Source organism: Callorhinus ursinus, unplaced genomic scaffold, assembly GCF_003265705.2.
Source record: "Callorhinus ursinus isolate GAN/ISIS: 27379988/994484 unplaced genomic scaffold, GSC_fseal_2.0 scaffold6, whole genome shotgun sequence".
NCBI classification, from domain to species: Eukaryota; Metazoa; Chordata; class Mammalia; order Carnivora; family Otariidae; genus Callorhinus; species Callorhinus ursinus.
In genome coordinates, this window is record NW_027397068.1 from 10,980,281 (window position 1) to 11,000,351 (window position 20,071).

The following is a 20,071-nucleotide window of genomic DNA, read 5'->3' on the forward strand; positions in this document are numbered from 1 at the left end:
GTTTCATTTTTTAGCAAGATACCGAAGGTGTACAGCATGATGATATACCTATACGTTGTGAAAGGGTTCCCCCTCTGGAGTTAACACTTCCGTTACCTCACGTTTACCTTTTTTTTTTTTTTTTTTTTTTTACTTTTTGTTAAGAACATTTAAGTTCTACTCTCTTAGCAAATTTCAGTTATATATGGTGTTATCAACTATAGTCAACATGTTGTACATTAGATCTTCAGACCTTATTCGTCTTATAATTGAAAGTTTGTACCCTATTTTCCCCACCCGCCAGCCCCTGGCAACCTCTTTAGTACTCTCTGTTTTTATGAGTTCACCTTTTTTTCCTCCCCCAAAGATTCCACATATAAGTGAGATCATGTAGTATTTGTCTTTCTCTGTCTGGCTTATTTCAGGTAGGGTAAAGAAGCCCTCCAGGTTAATTCACGTTGTTAGAACTGACAGGATTTACTTCTTTTTCAAGGCTGAAATAGATTCCACTGTATATATATGCACCACACTCTTTATTCACTCATCCATCGGTGGACATTTAGGTTGTTTCCATGCTGTGGCTATTGTGAATAATGGTGCAATAAACACAGGAGAGGAGATGCCTCTTTGATATTCTGTTTGCATTTCCTTTGAATGTATACCCAAAAGTGGAATTTCTGGGTCATATAGGAATTCTAGTTTTAATTTTTTTTAAAGATTATTTATTTATTTATTTGACAGAGAGAGATTGACAGTGAGAGCAGGAACACAAGCAGGGGGAGTGGGAGAGGGAGAATCAGGCTTCCCGCCGAGCAGGGAGCCTGATGTGGAGCTCGATCCCAGGACCCCGGGATCATGACCCCAGCTGAAGGCAGATGCTTAATGACTGAGCCACCCAGGCGCCCTTCTATTTTTAATTTTTGAGGAACCTCCCTTGCATTTTCCATGGTGGCTGCACCAGTGTACATTCCTACCAAGTGTGTACAAGGGTTCCCTTTTCCCTATATCTTCACCACCACTGTTATCTTTTGTCCTTTTGGTACTAGCCGGTCTAACAGATGTGAGCTGATATCTCACTGTGGTTTTGATTTGCATCTCCCTGATGATTAGTGTTGTTGAGCATGTTTTCACATATCTGTTGGCTATTTATGTCTTCTTTTGAGAAATGTCTATTCAGGTCCTTTGCACACCTTTTTTTTTTTGGTAAGATTTATTTATTTATTTTAGAGTGAGTGTGCACAGGAATGGGGGGGAGGAGCAGAGGAAGAGGGACAAGCAGAATCCATGCTGAGCATGGAGCCCCATGCAGGGCTCCATCACACGGCCCATGAGATCATGACCTGAGCCAAAATCAAGAATCTGACACTCAACCGAGACATCCAGGCTCCCCTGCCCACTTTTAAATTGGGTTATTTGTTTTTCTGCTATTGGGTGGTTTGAGTACTATATATATTTAAAGATTTTATGTACTTATTTGACAGAGCGAGCCAGAGAGCACAAGCAGGGGGAGGGGGGGGAATGGCAGAGGGAGAAGAAGAAGCAGGCTTCCCACTGAGCAGGGAGCGCAATGTAGGGCTGGATCCCAGGACCATGGCCTCATGCCCTGAGCCAAAGGTAGACGCTTAACTGACTGAGCCACCCAGGCACCCTGAGTACCTTATATATTTTGGATGATTTTCAAATATTTTCTCCCCCTCCATAGGTTGTCTCTTCTTTCTGTTGATTGTTTCCTTTGCTGTGCAGAAGCTTTTTAGTTTGATGCAATCCCATTTATTTATTTTTGCTTTTGTTGCCTCTGTGCTTGAGGTCATATCCAAAAAAATCACTGCTCACACCAGAGTCAAGAAGATTTTTCCCTATGTTTTCTTCTAGTGGTCTTACAGTTTCAGTTCTTACGTTTAAGTCTTTAATCCATTTTGAGTTGATTTTCACATAAGGAGTGAGATAATGGTCCAATGTGATTCTTTTGCATGTGCATAATCAGTTTTCCCAACACCATTTATTGAAGAGACTGTTCTTCCCCATTGTGTATTCTTGGCAACTTTCTCAAAGATCAATTGACTATAAATGCATCAATTTATTTCTGGGCTCTCTATTCTGTTTCATTAGGCTATAGTACCATGCTGTTTTAATTACTATAGCTTTGTAGTACATTTTGAAATCACGTAGTGTGATGCTTTCAGCTTTGTTCTTTTTGCTCAAGATTGCTTTGTCTTTTGGGGTTTCATGTGAATTTTAAGATTTTTCTTTTCTTGGGCGCCTGGGTGGCTCAGTCGTTAAGCATCTGCCTTCGGCTCAGGTCATGATCCCAGGGTCCTGGGATCGAGTCCCACATCGGGCTCCCTGCTCGGCGGGAAGCCTGCTTCTCCCCCTCCCACTCCCCCTCCCACTCCCCCTGCTTGTGTTCCTGCTCTCTCTGTCTCTCTCTCTGTCAAATAAATAAATAAAAATCTAAAAAAAAAAAAAGATTTTTCTTTTCTCTTTTTTGAATTTTAAGATTTTTCAGTAAATTTTTATCATTGAAGGAGCTCATACTAACTAGTCTCATTCTTTGGTAAGGCAGTCTTTTGTTAGGTTTCCTTTTGCAAAACAAAGATATGATAATGAGTATCTTTGTACTGGAGATAAGGACCAATCTAATTTATCAGTTAGGTGTAAGACCACAGCCCTCAGTAACCCGAGCCTGTCTTGAAGAAGCTTTGGAATAACAGAATAAAATACTTCTTATAAACTGTAACTGAGGAGAACTGTTATTGGTCCCTGAAGTTAAAAAGCTGCCATTGTTCTGTAATAAGATAATTTCATCACTAGTGGTGATATTTTATCTAGTAGCCTAATTCCTGCTTCCACCAGCAGGAATTTCTCTTCTTTTTAACCTGATCAAGTGTCCAATTTTAGAACAACAGATGTCTGAAGCTTGCTTTATACTGATTAGTAATATTTTTTCCTCTAAGTTACATAAGACATTTTTTTAGTCTCTTGCAACTTGATCATCTGCACCCTTACGGAAATCGCAATGCACCCTGACTCAGAGTGTTATCTACAAGCACTTACATCTGTCAGGCTTTTGTTCCAAGGCCGGAGCAGGAATGACATGTGATACACAGGAAAAGATCCTGTAATCTTACGTATTCTTATATGACACACCATAGTTGGTGAAGAGTCTTTTGTCTTTTAATAGCACCTTTCCAAGAACTTACATTGCTTTCATCTAAACCACCCTGTAATATCTTTAGGGGAAAAGAGCATACATTTCTATTTGTAAGGGAAATGGAAAATACTTTGTTTCTTCCCAGATTGTGAGGTAAATTTTAATATGTCTGTATAGACTTCTGAGGATTACTTGTGTGGGACCCACCTTGGCCTTTAGGAACAGGAAATAAATGATCAGGGAATTATTGTGGGCTGTGAAGGGAGCAGGAGAGTGTTGCCAATTACCACTTGAGATTTTGATGATTTGTGTTTGTGTGTGTGTTGAGGGGAGGGAGAATGGTGATAGAAGAGTAAATAAATGACTTTTCAGATAACCTGACTAAAAACCTAGAACAAAAAAGGGACAACTTGGAGACAGGAGAGAACTTCCGGCTTTACCACCTGCCTCCCAATATGCCCAGGTCCACAAGGATCCTCTTTCTTTAAAAATTTATAGTGCATGTAATTATAGATTATCTGGCATTTTGCTTTAAATTATTTAAAAAACAGGGACGCCTGGGTGGCTCAGTAGGTTAAGCAGCTGTCTTCGGCCCAGGTCATGATCCCAGGGCCCTGGGATTGAGTCCCACATCGGGCTCCTTGCTCAGCAGGGAGCCTGCTTCTCCTCTCTCTCCCTCTGCTTGTGCTCTCTCTGTCAAATAAATAAAGTCTTTAAAAAAAATAAATTATTTAAAAAACATGAATCATTGCAAGGTGGTTAAGAGATTAGATTCGGGAGCTAGGTCACCTAGGACAAATCCGGGCTCCATGACATACTAGCTGTGTGACCTTGGACAAGTTACTTAACCTCTCTATCCCTCAGTTATATCATATTTAAAATGGAGACACAGATAGTATTTACCTTTTTGGTTTGTTATGGGTAAGGTGCGTAGTCACAAAATTAATACATATTCATTGTAGAAAAGTAGATAATAAAGTAATTTAGCAGAAAAAAAGATAAACATCTCCAATCCTTCCACCTATAGTTAAACCACTATTACTATATTGGTATATATCCTTATATATTTATTTTTGTACACAACATTGAGATCATACTCTTCATGATATTTTATAACTTTTCCCCCTTAATAATTATATTACGAACTTTTTCCCATACTACTGAGTTTTTTTTTTTTTTAAAGATTTTATTTATTTGACAGACAGAGACATAGTGAGAGAGGGAACACAAGCAGAGGGACTGGTAGAGGGAGAAGCAGGCTTCCCACGGAGTAGGGAGCCTGATGCGGGGCTCGATCCCAGGACCCTGGGATCATGACCTGAGCCGAAGGCAGACGCTTAATGACTGAGCCACCCAGGCGCCCCACTACTCAGTTTTTCAACATCATTCTTTTTAAAAGACAGAACTACATTGAGTGAAATATATTGAATATATTTCAGTTTACTAAACTGTTCCCATATTATTGAAGCTTTAGGTGGTTTCCAGTTTTTCACTTTTACATGTAATACTTCAATAAACATTTTTGTATGTAACTCTTGAGGTTACTTTCCTTAAAGAGAAATGGAATTGCTGAAGGAAAAGGTTAATTATTTATATTTTTAAAGCTTTTTTTAAAAGATTTTATTTATTTATCTGAGAGAGAGAGGGAGAGCACAAGCCTAGGGAAGGAGCAGAGGGAGAGGGAGAAGCAGACTCCCTGCTGAGCAGGCAGCCTGATGTGGGGCTCCAGGAACTTGGGGATCATGACCTGAGCCAAAGGCAGCTGCTTAACCAGCTGAGCCACCCAGGCACCCCTATTTTTAACACATGTTGCTGAATTGCCTTCCAGAAATTTTTACTAGCAATACATGTTTGTTTTCTTTGCCCTCTTGTCAGTATTGATTATTCTAATTTTTTAATTCCATTTTCTAGGTAAAAAAATTCTGTCTTTAAAAAAAAATTGTATCTTTATTGTTTTATTTTTGTTTGATCATAAAGAAAGCCAAACATTTGTATATGTTTTTAGCTCTTGAATTTCATTCTCTTCTCTGTGTGTGAAATGCCTGTGAATTTCTTGTGCACTTTTTTAAAGTATTCACTTTCTTGTAAACTATCAGTTTGTAAGAGCTCTCTATATGAAAAGCTATTGATTGGCTTTGTTAAAATTTGTTCCCCACAAAGTAAGGTTTCAACAACTTTGCTAATGAATCTAATACTCTGAGGTTGGTTAATTAAACTCATCCATGAATTCTCTAAGAGAAAAACTACAAATCAGTTGATATTTATAGTACACGGCATATTATTTATTGATACAACAGGGAAGTCTTTTTTTGTTTTTTCCTTCTGAATACAACAGATACTTATGGTAAGTTGATTTATGGTTTGGAGTTTGCTTTGGGTGGCATATACTTCATTCATTTTGATTAGATATTATGAATCCTATTTTGTGCTACACTTGTGATATCTTGGTAGATTCCTCAGCTATTTACTGGACACCATGTTAGTATTTAAATTCATAGTCAGCCACAGTGTTTATGCCCTGTATTTATCAAGAACTCACTGTGTAGATAGGTTAAAAGTCAAGATGGGAGGTACGCAGATTTTTCTGATGCTAGAACTGAGGTCACAATGTTTCGTATCCAAATGACTTGAAAGATAGGATTCTTAGAAAGATTGGAACCCTTGCAAAAGATTTACGCTTCATTGATTCTCTTTGAAGAGGATCACAAGAGCTCACCCTGTGTAGGGAAGATCATTGTTGCTCAGGCCTCTTGCACACATAACTCCTGAAAGCATCTCATGTTGGGGGACTCATTCATCCGTGTAGCATTTTGAGGCATGAGCAGGAAGCATATATTTTTGTGGAACCTGGAGCTGAAGTACATGCCTTTAGTGCAGTTTGAAACTTTATTTGTACTTATAAACACATTTTGCAATTTAAAACAACTGCAAAAATACCTGTTACACTGAGGCTTTTGGAGTTCATGTGGTGGTGTGTATGTTGTTCCACATTCTTTACTTCCCAAGACCCCCCTCCCCCTCTCCCCCCCCTTGCAAACCCCCCCAGATGTCTAAGCAGGCATTGCTTCCGAGGCCCTCTAAAAACCATAAGGTAACTCACACCAGGCATCTATGACTTTAGGTCTCACAGATGATTTTTTCTTACAAATTTACCCTCTCTCTCCAAAGACACTTCTGAAGTTCTGGTTGGGGAGTCTAAATATTCACATTTTACCTAGTAGGTAATAATGAGGATGCTTATCTACCTGTCTGGATTTTTTTACTCAAAGTTTAATGAAATATTCTGTATTACCCTTTTATTTAAAAGTGAGAATAAACTATGGGGAAATATGTAAAATCTGCATAAATCAGCTGAGCAAAAATCAAGTTACCAATATTAGTTATAAATATTTAGATATTATTTATTTAGGCATAACAAATATGTTCTTTTTTGGTGGTTGAACGTGCAGTTTTGCTTAGAATTAAATTTTCAGTTTTAATTTTTCTGAGTGGTGATGACTTTTCCTAGCTAACATATGTGGTTTTATTTATAGTATTTGTCTGGCTGCTTAATCTGAATTTAGAATTTTTAGTATTTAGAGAAATTTTCAAGGCACATCATTTTGTAAAAATTTGTGTTACAAACTTGTTTCTTCTTGATTCCCCCTCCCTTATCTTGTATCCCTTTAACTCCTCCACCCTCTAGTTCTGGGGCTGTTTATTTTTCACTTCATGAATAATGAATATTGCCTGAGACTTTTCTTACAAATTCAACTCTTTCTAAATGAGGCACTGAAGCTATCTCTTATGTTTTGGGTTTTCTTTAGGATGTCTGTTAATTATTACTGCGTCACTTTTTTTATGCCCAGCTCAGTAAGTTACAGAAAGGGAAGAGGAAACACCTGTTTATAAAATGGGGTATTTGAGGGGCTCCTGAGTGGCTCAGCAGGTTAAGCAACTGACTCTTGATTTCAGATCTCAGGGTTGTGAAATCAAATCCCATATTGGGCTTCGTGCTGGGTATGGAGCCTGCTTAAGATTCTTTCTCTCCCTCTGCCCACCCCCTCTTAAAACAAAAATAAATTAAAAGAAATATCTGTTATTTGGGATTATATTGAAGGTATGGATTATTGGGCGGAGACTCAATGTAATACCAACTCATTCATTCTTTCAAAGAAATTTATGAAGTGCCTGCATTTTCTAGTTACAAAATCCACACCAACCCCTGCCATTGATGAAGCTTACATTCTAGAGCTGCACCATCCAATATGGTAGCCACTGGCCACATGTCATTACTGGTAAGCATTTAAATGTTGCTAGTGCTGCATGTTGAAGTGATATATTGGGTAAAATAAAATATATAATTAAAATTAATTTTATTGTTGTTTTTTGTGTGTTTAACATGGCTACTAGGCAGTTTTAAGTTGCACATGTGGCTCAATCATATTTCTATTTGATAACTCTGACCTAGAGTATCTTTCAGGATATGTGTATTAGAGGAGAGGCTGAATATGAACAAGATAAATAAGTAATATAAGGTATTAGGTGGCCAAAAGTGATAGAGGCAAGGTTAAAGAGGAAAGGGGGAATATAAGTATTTGTATGCACTTTGTGTAAGATGGTCAGGAAGATCTCAATGAGGAATCTCTTGGGTAAAGTTCTAAAGGAAGGGAGGGAGGAAGCAAGCCATGTGAATGTCTGGGGAAAGAGCATTTCAGGTAGAGGAAACAGCAAGTGCAAAGTCCTGAGGTGAACCAATTTGAAAATACACTGGTATTTTCAAAGAACAGGAGGAAGAGATGCCATCGTGATTGGAGTAGTACAGAGAAGAATAGGAGACAAGGTCAGAGAGGTCTAGAGTTTAGAGGAGAGATCTCGGCTGGTAAATCCAATGCTCGAGTTATCAGCACTTGAAAGTAATTGAAGCCATGAGACTGCATAAGACACCTAAAGAATGAGTATAGATACACTGGAGGTCCAAGCACTGAGTCCTGGGACTGTCTAACATTACAGGTGGGGAGATGAGGAGAAGCAAGCTAAAGAGTATGGGAAGGAATGGCCAGAAAGATAAGAATAGAACTAGGTGAGAGAGAAAGAGAATGTGTGTGTGTGTGTGTGTGTGTGTGTGTGTGTGTGTGTGTGTTTTCCTGGATGCCAAGCAATGTCAAGGAGAAAGGATCCACTGCCCTCAAATGATGCTAGGGGTCAAGTTAGTGGAGAACTGAGAAGTGATGTTGGAGTTTAGTAATGTGCAGATCACCAGGGACCTTGATAAGTACGATTATAGTGGAGTGACGGAGTGAAAGCCCGATTGGAGTGGACTCAAGGGAGAGAAGAGAAATCTGAGCTGTAGGCATAGACCACTCCTTTAGGGGTTTTTCCTGTCGAAGAACAGATTTGTCTTCCTGTTTATGTCATCTTTCACATACATTCCTCAGCAGTTTTTGGTTGTCTTCATATAGGGACTATCCATTTCTTATTAAATTTATTCCTTAGGAATATTTTACTTCTTAAAAATTACTGAAGTATAATTAACATACAGTGTTATATTACTTTCAAATGTACAACATAGTGATTCAACAATTCTATACATTATTCACTGCTCACCATGATAAGTGTAGTCAGCATCTGTCACCAACATCATTACAATATTGTTGACTATATTCCCTATACTGTACTTTTAATCTCTGTGACTTATTTGATACATGCAAGTTTGTATCTCTTAATCCCCTCTTTTTCACCTATTCCCACACTCACCTCCCCTCTGGCAACCATTAGTTTGTTCTCTGTATTTGTTTGTTTCTTTGTTCATTTGTGTTTTAGATTCCATATATAAGTGAAATCATACGGTACTTGTCTTTCTCTGCCTGACTTATTTCACTTAGCATAATACACTCTACATCTATCCATGTTGTTGCAGATGGCAGGATCTCATTCTTATTTATGCCTGAGTATATGTGCTGCCAAAGCGAGCACTATTTATGGCTGAGTAATACTCCAGTGTGTGTGTGTGTGTGTGTGTGTGTGTGTGTCTGTGTCTGTGTCTGTGTGTGTGTGTCTGTGTGTGTGTGTGTCTGTGTCTATCTGCCAGAACTTCTTTTTTTTTTTTAAGATTTTGTTTGTTTATTTGAGAAAGAGAGAGTGCACAAGAGGGGGGAGGGTCTGAGGGAGAAGCAGACTCCCTGCTGAGCAGGGAGCCCAATGCGGGACTCAATCCTGGGACTCCAGGATCATGACCTGAGCCGAAGGCAGTCACTTAACCAAGTGAGCCACCAAGGGTCCCATCTGCCAGAACTTCTTTTTTTTTTGCCAGAACTTTATCCATTCATCTATCAGTGGACACTTGGTTTGTTTCCATATCTTGGCTATTGTAAATAATGCTGCAGTAAACATAGGGGTGCATATATCTTTATTTGAATTATACTTTTTTAAAAGTTGTTATTGTGAATAGGGGCTCCTGGGTGGTACAGTCGGTTAAGCGTTAGATTCTTGGTTTCAGCTCAGGTCAGGATCTCAGGGTCCTGAGATTGAGCCCTGGGTCAGGCTCCACACTCAGTGCAGAGTCTGCTTAAGACTCCCTCTCCCTCTCCCTCAGCCCCTCCCACCTGCACTACGTCTCTCTCTTTTTCTCATATAAATAAAATCTTTTAAAAAAAGTTGTTATTGTGAATAGCATCATACATTACTATATTTTCTGACTTTTTTTTTGAGATTTTATTTTTAAGTATCTCTACACCCAACATGGGGTTTCAACTTACAAATGTGTAGAGATTTTTGCACAAGGTCCTATAGATGATGGATTAGTGAAGAGGTCAGGTAGTTCTGGGGTGTGTGGGTGGCTCAGGGTCATGAGTTCAAGCCCCACATTGGGGGTCAAGTAGTTCCAATTCCTGTTTCTTCTAAATGAGGAATAACCCTCCTTCCCCGAGCTCTTCCTTCTTCCTTTTCACCTCCACACACATAAATATAGATGCATCTATGTGTATGTACAGACTTATTACCTAGAGTTCCAGAACAGCCCCATACTGTCAAAGTCTAGGTAACTGTGATTCTGCCCAGAGCTAGTAAATTCATCACAAGTGTCCGAAGGTGGAGGAGCCTGCAGAGGAGTGGGAGTGGGTGGTTACTGGAGGTCATTGTGCTTCCCAGGTTTTCCCTTGTCTTTGGTAGTAATTCTGCTTCATTGTGCATCTGTCAAAAACTTGCTGGGGCCTTTACTCTTAGCTCCTCTTAGGATTGCTGTGCCAGGAGCATGAATGCACTGCCTGTGGATTCTTCCAGAAAATCTCAGAGTGAAAGTGCTGATACGCACCTGGTTCCAGGTTATGAAGAGGGGGGGTCCCATCACCACCACCACCACCAACTCAGCATCTCACCTGGTCTCCCCGTCTGGCATCTCTTGGGCTATGGGTGGCTTTCTCTGCAAGCCAAGGCGAATTGTGTTGTTTCAGGCCATCTGCCCGACCATCTCCCTCTGAAAAGCAGGGAACATCATTCAGTCCCCTGCCCCACGTCTGCAGATTGCTCAGGCCAACTTGCTGTGTTAGGTCTTGGCCCTGTGAGAAGGTTCTGTGCCCCCAGGTTCCTGGGCTCACACCTGGTGAGGAAAAGCCCCAGAGGAAGAGAGACCACTGCCTGCTCTCTGATCTCTCATCCATCCTCGTAGCCACTGAGCTTGCTCTGTGTTGTCATTGTGCATTGCTTATACTTTTTTGTATTTAACAGAGTTTCTTTAAATCAAACATTATTAGATTTTTTTTCTAACTTGGATCCTAAATTTCAAATTGAGGCATACTATAAGTTTTTCCTCCCTTGCCTATGCCTTTTACCTTAATGTAAGTACTGCTGTAGGGCTAGAGAATTTATTTTAAAAAGCATATGTTTGTTACATCATTTAAAACATTTTACTTTAGGGGCTCCTGGGTGGCTCAGTCGTTAAGTGTCTGCCTTCGGCTCAGGTCATGATCCCGGGGTCCTGGGATCAAGCCCCTCATCGGGCTCCCTGCTCTGTGGGAAGCCTGCTTCTCCCTCTCCCACTCCCCCTGCTTGTGTTCCCTCCCTCAGTCTCTCTCTGTCAAATACATAAATAGATAATCTTTAGAAAAAATAAAATCTCATCTTTATTTTTTTATTTTTTAAGATTTTTTTTTACATAATCTCTACGCGCAGCGTGGGGCTTGAACTCACAACCCTGAGATCAATAGTCACATGCTCCACCGACTGAGCCAGGCACCCCAATCTCATCTTTATTCTTATCCTTCTAGGGTTGATTACCTTTAAGTCTCACCAGAAAATTTCTGTTACTAGAGGTATAGTGTTTATTAATCAAGTGTAGTAAGGTTATTCTGAAAGTAACATCTAACGTTACCAATGCAAATGGTTTTTTAAAAACTTTGTGTTTCAATCAACTGTCAGTCCTTTTAATGGTGAGACTCAAGGCCTAAAACCGGACAACTTAAAAGTTACGTATGCCGGGGCTGCAGGAGGCGCCGCTGAGGTGTGTCAGACCTTGCCAGCTAGCCCACACCATGCTGTTGTATAGCTCACCCTACTTCCTTGTCTCTTTTTTCTTCACATCCCTAAAAGTTGTCTTCAGCCTAAGTACAGAACGTACAGTGGTCCACAAAGAGATGTTATCAGAGTTCATGAAGATATTTTCATCTGGAGGAACTCAAATATCAATAATTTATATAATTTTTTCTCTGTGTTAATCTGAAAAATTGCCCACTACATTGTTACAGTGAATATAGTCTAGAAACATAGTGTTGATTTCATTTTGAATTGGCCTCCTTGGCAACCTACACTGAAGAGATCTGCTCTAACTGTATTCCTGACCTGCTCAGAATTTTTGTACTTTGAGTCAACCATAAAGAAATACTTATGTCATTTATAAATTTTTATCAGAAAGCAACAATCTAAACACTCTCTATGTAAATGCAAGTAGATACATGGGAACACAATGTATTTAGGAAACAAATCCGAGGAGCCCCAACTTAGGATCTAGACATTTCTGATTTAAACAAAAACAGGAAAATATGAAAGCACGTATGGCTCTCGTTCCATGACTGTTTTCATATTAAGAGTTGTTCTATACTCTAAATTCTGTTTGTGAAGCTGGGAGCAAAGAAAGCAATCTAAAACACACTATTTCAGTTGAAGTTGTATGTTAGTATCTGTACTGGCATGCATATGTTTGGAACATGGAGAGTTGAATCAGCACCCTTGTTTTTGGTCAGTTGCCAGAAATAAAGACATCAAAGGAAATAGATAAACTGGGCAGCAAATCAAAGCTACATGGGTTTTTAATTTAGTAGTTATTCTAGGTCTGTCTGCAGCTTTTATAAATGAAATTGTCCTTCCGCCAGTCCCCTCCACAAAGGATGCCCCCCCCCAAGTAGACTAGTTGTTCACTCTTGTTACCTTTACATTTGTACATGTGTGGAATTGTTTTTTTAAGACAGATTCCCACATGTGGAAATGCTCAAAGAGAGTGAACATTTATTTTTTTGTAATTTCTCTCTCTTTTTAGATCCTATTTATTATTTATTTGAGAGAGAGCACGTACACACGAGAGAGCACTAGCAGGGGGTGTGGCAGAGGGAGAGGGAGAAGCAGGGAGCCCGACTCTGGGGCTCCATCCCAGAACCTTGGGATCAGGACCTGAGCCAAAGGTAGGTGCCTAACCGACTGAGCCACCCAGGTGCTCCAGAAATGAACATTTACTTACAGGTTTAACGGATACTGCCAAGTTGTCCTCTAGAAAGGTGGTACGCACGTACAAGTGAAGGTGAGACCAACCACTTGTAATGAACTGTGGTGGGCAGGGCTGTGTGTGTGGGGGAGGGGAAATAGACTAGTCTGAGGTTTTGCCAGTGATTTTCTAGTCCAGAAGTTGATTCTTGGAATGGTTATAAGGTATTGCAGACAATGTTAAACAAGATACAAAAATATTCTTAGGAAAGAACATTTTCATAAATACTTTTAAAATGAAAATAAAATTTTATTAAAGAATCTTTAAAAATAATGCATAATCCTACTCTTAAAAGATTTTCATTTTTGCAAATTACCATCTACATGTATATATTTTACATGTCATAATTAGTGTATATTGTTTTCATATTTTAGTTTTTTCACAGAAGTGTCTCATAAGCTGTTTTCTGTTTCTACATATCTTTCATAATGATCACTTAAAAGCGTGTAATGCTGCATTATGTTACTGTATCAGTAATTTGCTAATTCTGTCCTTAATATTGAAGATTTAATATACAACCAAATACTTAAACTGTGTGTTTTTAACTAATAAGATTTATTGGTTTGTTCAGGCTTTAGGAGTAGTAAAGTTCATTATAAAAAAATTAGGGGGGCACCTGTGTGGCTCAGTCAGTTAAGCGTCTGCCTTTGGCTCAGGTCATGATCTTGGGGTCCTGGGATCGAGTCCACATCTGGCTTCTTGCTAAATTTGCTGATTGTTATGGGTTGAATCGTGTCCCCCCAAAAATTCATATGTGGAAGTCCTAACTCTCCTTACCCTATGTTGTGACCTTATTTGGAGATAAGGTCTCTACAGAGGTAATCAAGTTAAAGTGAAGTCATTAGGGTGGGCCCTAATCCATATGACAGCATCTTTATAAAAAGAGGAAATCTGGGGACAGACATGTGCACAGGGAACATGCTGTGCATAGACAGAGATGATGGCCGTCTACAAACCAAGGCCAGAGGCCAGAGGGGGCTCTTCCCATACTGCTCTCAGAGGGAACTGACCCTGCTGTCACCTTGATTTGACTTCTAGCCTCAGAACTGAGACAGTAAATCTGTTGTTGAAGTCACCCAGTTTGTGGTACTTTGTTAGGTCAGCCCTAGCAAACTAACAACACTGATTTTATCATCTTACAAGGTATAGACCTTTGGATAAATACTTTGTGCCAGGCACTGTGCTGGATGTTGGGAATATTAAGTCAGTGAAGTCAAGTTCCCTGTCTTTAAGGTGCTGAGATTGACACATAACGTGTAGAACCCTGGGATCATGCTATGATGGGCCATGCATAGAGCATCCTAGGAGCCCAGAGCTGGGCCAGGGTGAGAGCAGACTTCCCCTCGAGAAGTACCACTTGAGATGAGTTTTGAGGAACCAATAGGAGCCTATTTAACTATTTTATTGTTGAACATTAGGGTGTTCTTAATTTCCCACGTGTTTGGATTATTTTTTTAGGGTAGATTCCCAATAATGCATTACTAAGATAAGGATGTGAAGCTTGAGACATCATTTTTAGGGCAGTGTAATATTCTACCAGATGGAGGTTTCCTGGTTTATTGAATCCTACTCTTTTACTGGTAGAAGTTTCCCTAATGTTCTATTTCCAATGTTTTGCTGTTATAAATAATCATGTAGTGTACATCTTTTTTGTGTGAAGCTTTTTCAATAATTAGAATTATTTCCTTAGTGATAGAGTCCTAGAAATAGAATTACATTATCAAAAAGGTCAAATTGTTTTTCAGAAATGTTGATTTACTTTCCCATTATTAAGCAAGTGAAATCTATTACATCAGTTTGATTTATTATAGTCATATAATTTGGGGTCTGTGAAAATAGAGTTCAATGTTTCCCTTTTTTGAAGACTAAACCCTTACTAGGAACCAAAGTATATCACTTGGGTTGAAAGAACCCCACTTCCTTGGGTTCCTTTCTTCATCTGAAACAACCTCCTTGAAGGGCATTGTCCCAACACAGACTTGCCTGCCCAACTTTGTGTGCTGGTTTCTAACCAGCGGATGTGTGCATTGGCCTCTGTTTATACTCTCTTAACTCCCCTTCCATCTCAAATGTAACTATCCCAGAAGATCAGCCTTCGAGTTAGCTGTTTCATTTCTCTCCTGAGCTCCTGTTACTATGACTCCTGTAATCTCCACTCTGCTGGACTCCAAGTCCCACGTATGTTGGCAACATATCTACTGTAACAGGATAACAAAAAGAACCACAATCATGATGACATACTGGGAATATGGGAACCTGAAACAGTCAAGTCAAGAGTGATGGCATTCTGCCTCAAGGAGAGAAGAGTTTGCTAGCAAGTACTGCATTGTTTCCTTCATTTTAAAAAAGTGAGTGTGGGGGACACCTGGCTGGCTGGCTCAGTTGATAGAGTTTGCGACTCTTGATCCTAGGGTTGTAAGTTTGATCCCCATGTTGGGTGGAGAGATTACTTAAAAATAAAATCTTAAAAAAAAACCCAAAACCAAAGTGAGTATGAGTACCAGATAACAAGCATCAAGGAACGAAGACTACACCCTAATCAGTTTTGTATTTTATACGGTGGCCTGCCTTGTAAAATTAATTAATTGATGTGAAATCATAATGTAATTTTTAAAGTGCCCCACTAATTACTTTTTAAAAATTTTATTTTTGAAATCAGAAAAAAGCAAAGTTATGCATAGTTTAAATATTAGAGAAGTGTACAATTTGAAAAGTGTAAGTCTCCTCTATTTCTACCCCACAAAGATAAGCAAATATGGTCTGCAATTGAGGATATGTTTATACAGTTTTTTTCCCTAGCATTTAAAAAATATGATGCTTAACTTCACTAACAATAAATAAAACACAGAGTGACCAAGAATCAGATTCCCTGCCCATCCCACCCCCCATCAAGTTCTCAAAGATAAAACAGGTCAGAAATGGGTGCTCCCATATGATGTTGGTGGGAGTATAAATTGGAACAATCTAGTTGGAGGGTAATTTGTCAGTAATTGCCAAAATGTTTTTTTTTAATTGCCAAAATTTTATATATTCATACCTTGCGCGTTTCCTCTGCTGACTTTAGACAAATAAGAAAGTCAGTAACTTATAACAATGTTATTTAGTATTGCGGTGGTGGTGTTGGTGCTGGTATTGGTGGTGATGGCCGTGCTGGTGTCTTCTACTATATGAGGAGGCTGGATGAAGTCACATTCGAGTCAGCTTTGTACCCAGAACAGTGCCAGCGGGCAGTTTGGGTCATAGCAATTCTCATGATTCTTTCTCAACATAGGCAGAAAGGTCAGCTTCCCAGGGGAGGAAGGACTTTGACCATTCCCTTCCTAAGTTGGAAACCCTCAGGGGCCCACACAGGTCCTGCAGACACATTCAGAAGGCACTCCCTAGGAACTCCCCTCCCATTTCTCTGCTTTTAAGTCTGAAACCGGCAGTGAGATTCTACGCTATGAAATATTCATAAAATTCAATTGACCGTAAAATATTTTCTAAATGTAAGTGCTGTAAGTGATCCAAATTATATTAGCAGCTTTTTGAGAAATGGAGAGAGAAAGGAAAAGGAATTTAAGAGAATGGGTTCCAGGGAGCCAACCTTGGCATTTTCAAACCATATAAATGGGTCATGGATCTGCATTGTGTCATTTCAGAAATGACTAATGCGTGGACTGTTTTTGATCATTATCAGAGTGGCCCATCCCAATGTAAATCAGTCTTCCTATATTACACAGACTGTGTGCCCCTTTTCAAATCTGTATTTTTATTTCATAGTCATTTTGTTTCTAGCTCTAAAAATCCGGAGAATCTATATTCAAGGTGATCTTCTCACATCAGAAGCTAAGGAAGCCATGGTAGCCCAGCTGGCCTCCGGGCTAGAATGCAAAGGAGCCTCTGCCTGCACCTCTGGTGTAAGTCCCTGAACAGGGCCCTGCAGGAGACCTCCCTTGCCCGCTGACTGATGGGGGACCAGAGATTTTCATTGTTAGAAAACTCTCCTGTGATGCAGAGGCTATCATCTCCATCCAACCATCAATCCTTTGTTCTGCTGTCTGCAGCCCCCAGAATAAATCTGCTCTTTGTACCGTTCGTGTATGGAGGATGGCCATTTCCCGCCCCCTCCCTGTCCAAATCATTTCTTTCTCCTAGAATTTTTGCTCTCTTGTTTATCCAGTCATCTCTGTAGAATAAATAGTACACAGATCATCTATTCTCCTTCATCCTTCCCATATTCATAAGACTGCCTTTCTGATAATGAATCCTAAAATTAAGTTTGTTCATTTGTTTTTGGCATCCACATCACACCATTGTCTCATATTGACTTGTAAATAAACTAAAAGCCCAGAGCAGTTGCTTTCTGAGCTTAAATGAAAGATACAACATCTATTTCTCTGAAATCTTTTTTCCTTTTGGAGCTTTCTTTTCAACCCAGACTGCTTTTGGAATTCTGATTCTGTCATCTTATCTAAAGCATTCATCTCCCAGCGTGGTGGTGTTGTCGCGTCATTGGAAAAGCCTGCCTGCAGATTGCTGTTGTATTTACCTAGGCTCAGGGCTTGAAGAGGGTGACAAATCCCTCATAATAGTTTGCCAATGCCTGCTGGCAGCCAGCATTTTCAAGGCTCTGTGTCGAAGGGGTAAGGACAAAACCTAGGGCCTCGCTTCCCAAAGGAGCCCTGGCCACCGGAGTTGGAGGAACTTTGGTTTGACCATTGACATGTAAATGATCGGGCGAGGCAGATCCCCAGCAGACCCTCCCACCAGCCCTCCGACCACACAAAGCCCTGGCCTGGAAGGGCTGCAGGCTTTGCCTCCTTGAGGCCCCTGGGCGTCCTGGCTGTGGAGGTAAATCCCCAGATCAGCTGTGTTGTAAAAGTGTTCCGTTTGGGGCAGTGATTATGGGCTGGAAAGTTCTCCCAGCCACATACATGCAGTGGGAGTGGTCTTGTTGGACCTCACTCTCTCCTGGAAGCAGACATAGGCCCTATAAAGGTTTTTGAAATGAAAAAGAATACTAAAAAGAAGCAATTACATCTGCCCATGTGTATGTGCATATATAAGAACTTTTTGAATTTTACCTGAAATTTCTATAGGATAATTTTATTTTTCTTACTGTGTTTTCTGGAGTCTAGCTCTCTCTCCCCTTCTCTGTCTCTAAATTTCTTCACTTTTCCTCCTCCCTCCCTTTCCTTGTAGGGATGGTAAATTGTGTAATTCATAAGGAAAATATTGCTATGTGCTTTATGAGTTAGAGAAACAAAGGAAAATTACACACGATTAGAAGAACCACCTGAATAAACCACTGCTAAAAAATGGGGATATGCTGATTCCGCCCCCCTCGGAAACTTCAGTGGAAGAGTTTTTGTAGTGCTAGTGCCCTAAATGTAACAACGCGAATTATGAAATTTATGGTGTTCTTCCTTCCTTCGTTTCTTTCTTTTCTTTCTTTCTTTCTTTCTTTCTTTCTTTCTTTCTTTCTTTCTTTCTTTCTTTCTTTTTCTTTCTTTCTTTTCTTCCTTCCTTCCTTCCTTCCTTCCTTCCTTCCTTCCTTTCTTTCCTTTCTTTCCTTTCTTTCCTTTCTTTCCTTTCTTTCTTTCATAGGGATGCCTGGCTGGCTCAGTCGGTTTAGCCTCTGACTCTTGATTTTGGCTCAGGTCATGATCTCAGGGTCCAGAGATCAAGTCCTGGGGTGAGCTCTGTGTTCAGGGGGTCTGCTGCTTAAGATTTTCTCTCTTCCTCTCCCCCCTCAAAAAAAATAAATCTTTAAAAAAATCTTGAAATAAAGGGTTTAATTTGGTAAAATATCCCACATAGGACTCACTTTCCTGACTTCTTGCAGAGATGGTGCTTTTAAAAAAATATTTTCTTAATAAAATGCAAATATTTCCAGATATACCCCTCCATTCCTTTACCCCTTCTCTCTTTCTGTCTCTGTCTCTCTCTCTCTCTGTCTGACTCATAGATACTCTTCTTTGTAGTATGACTTCATTCTGTACATGACGCATCCTGAAACCTTGATTGGTGGTTGTTAGTTCAGATACTTTCTTGCTCTTTTAAAGTAATTATAGTAATAGAATTATGCTTTTATATTAGAATACCCATAATGAATAAAAAAAACCTCATTCAATCAGTCTTAGATCCAAATATCCTATCATAAATATGAAGTCTATTTTTAAGCATCTCATGCTCCAGTGAGCATAGGGGAGTTTGGTACAATGGAAAGAACACATAACTAAGTGCTGTAAGATACGGGATCAGTGTCTAGCTCCCTAAATGGCCCTGGGCAAATGACTAACTTCTCTGGACCTCAGGGATGGACTAAATCAATGTCTGTCAACCAGAGGTGGCCATGTCCCTTGAGGGGTGCTTGGAAATGTTGAGGGGGAACATTTTTGGTTGACACAGTGTATGGGGGCACTAATGGTTGAGAACCTCAGAAATTAGAAAGGTTGAAATGCCACCCAGCCCAGTGGTAAATGGGCCTACTCCGAATGCCAGTGGCACCCCAACTGGGAAACACTGGACTGGATGTTCTCTAAGATTCTTTCAGCTTTATTTGTCTCAAGGTCATAAGCAGAGCATTGAAAAACAACTGAAATGATACTGAACCATTACATTTAGTGTCTATATCTCACATTTGGCATTAGATGCTGTGTTGTTGGAAGTGAAGTCAGACCCAGCGATGCTGGGGCAGGACACTCATGGCATGGCAGCTGGGATTCAGAGCTGTATCGCTGGGGTCAATTCCCTGCTCTAAGCACAGAGATACACTGATACTGTTCAAAAGCAGGTGCAGAGCCAGACCTGGGTTTTTTGGTTGACTTTGGATTTTCCTTCATGTCCTTCTTTCCTCAGGGGGATGAAGTGCGTTTATTGTGGCCACAGGCCCAGCTTCTAGGCCCTGGACTTTTCCGCCTAGAGGAAAGCAGCTATCTTACCACACCACCCTGCTGCTGGGCGCTGTCTGTCTGTTGGGAAGGGGTCATTGCAGAGGCAGGTGCTGCCCTGAAAATCTGCCTGCCAGTTGTCAGAGGCCAGACCAGAGGTCTTGATGAGGCAGAAAGGGATTTGGTTGGAATAAAGACTCCTGAAGAGTCTGAATTCTTAGATTGTTTGGTGTGATTAAATTACTTTTTTATTTGACAGTGAAGTGCTATTAATTCAAAGTCCCACATAACATAGTCTCTTAGGATTGCCTTTTTTTGTAAAAAGCAATAGGGAGA

General features: G+C 40.0%; 1 protein-coding gene across 4 annotated transcripts in view; it reads left to right on the plus strand.

Annotated features, from left to right (window-relative positions):
• The window catches only part of ANKRD6 (ankyrin repeat domain 6), a 181,573-nt gene that overhangs the window by 26,884 nt on the left and 134,618 nt on the right, over window positions 1-20,071 (plus strand). The window lies entirely within an intron of this gene.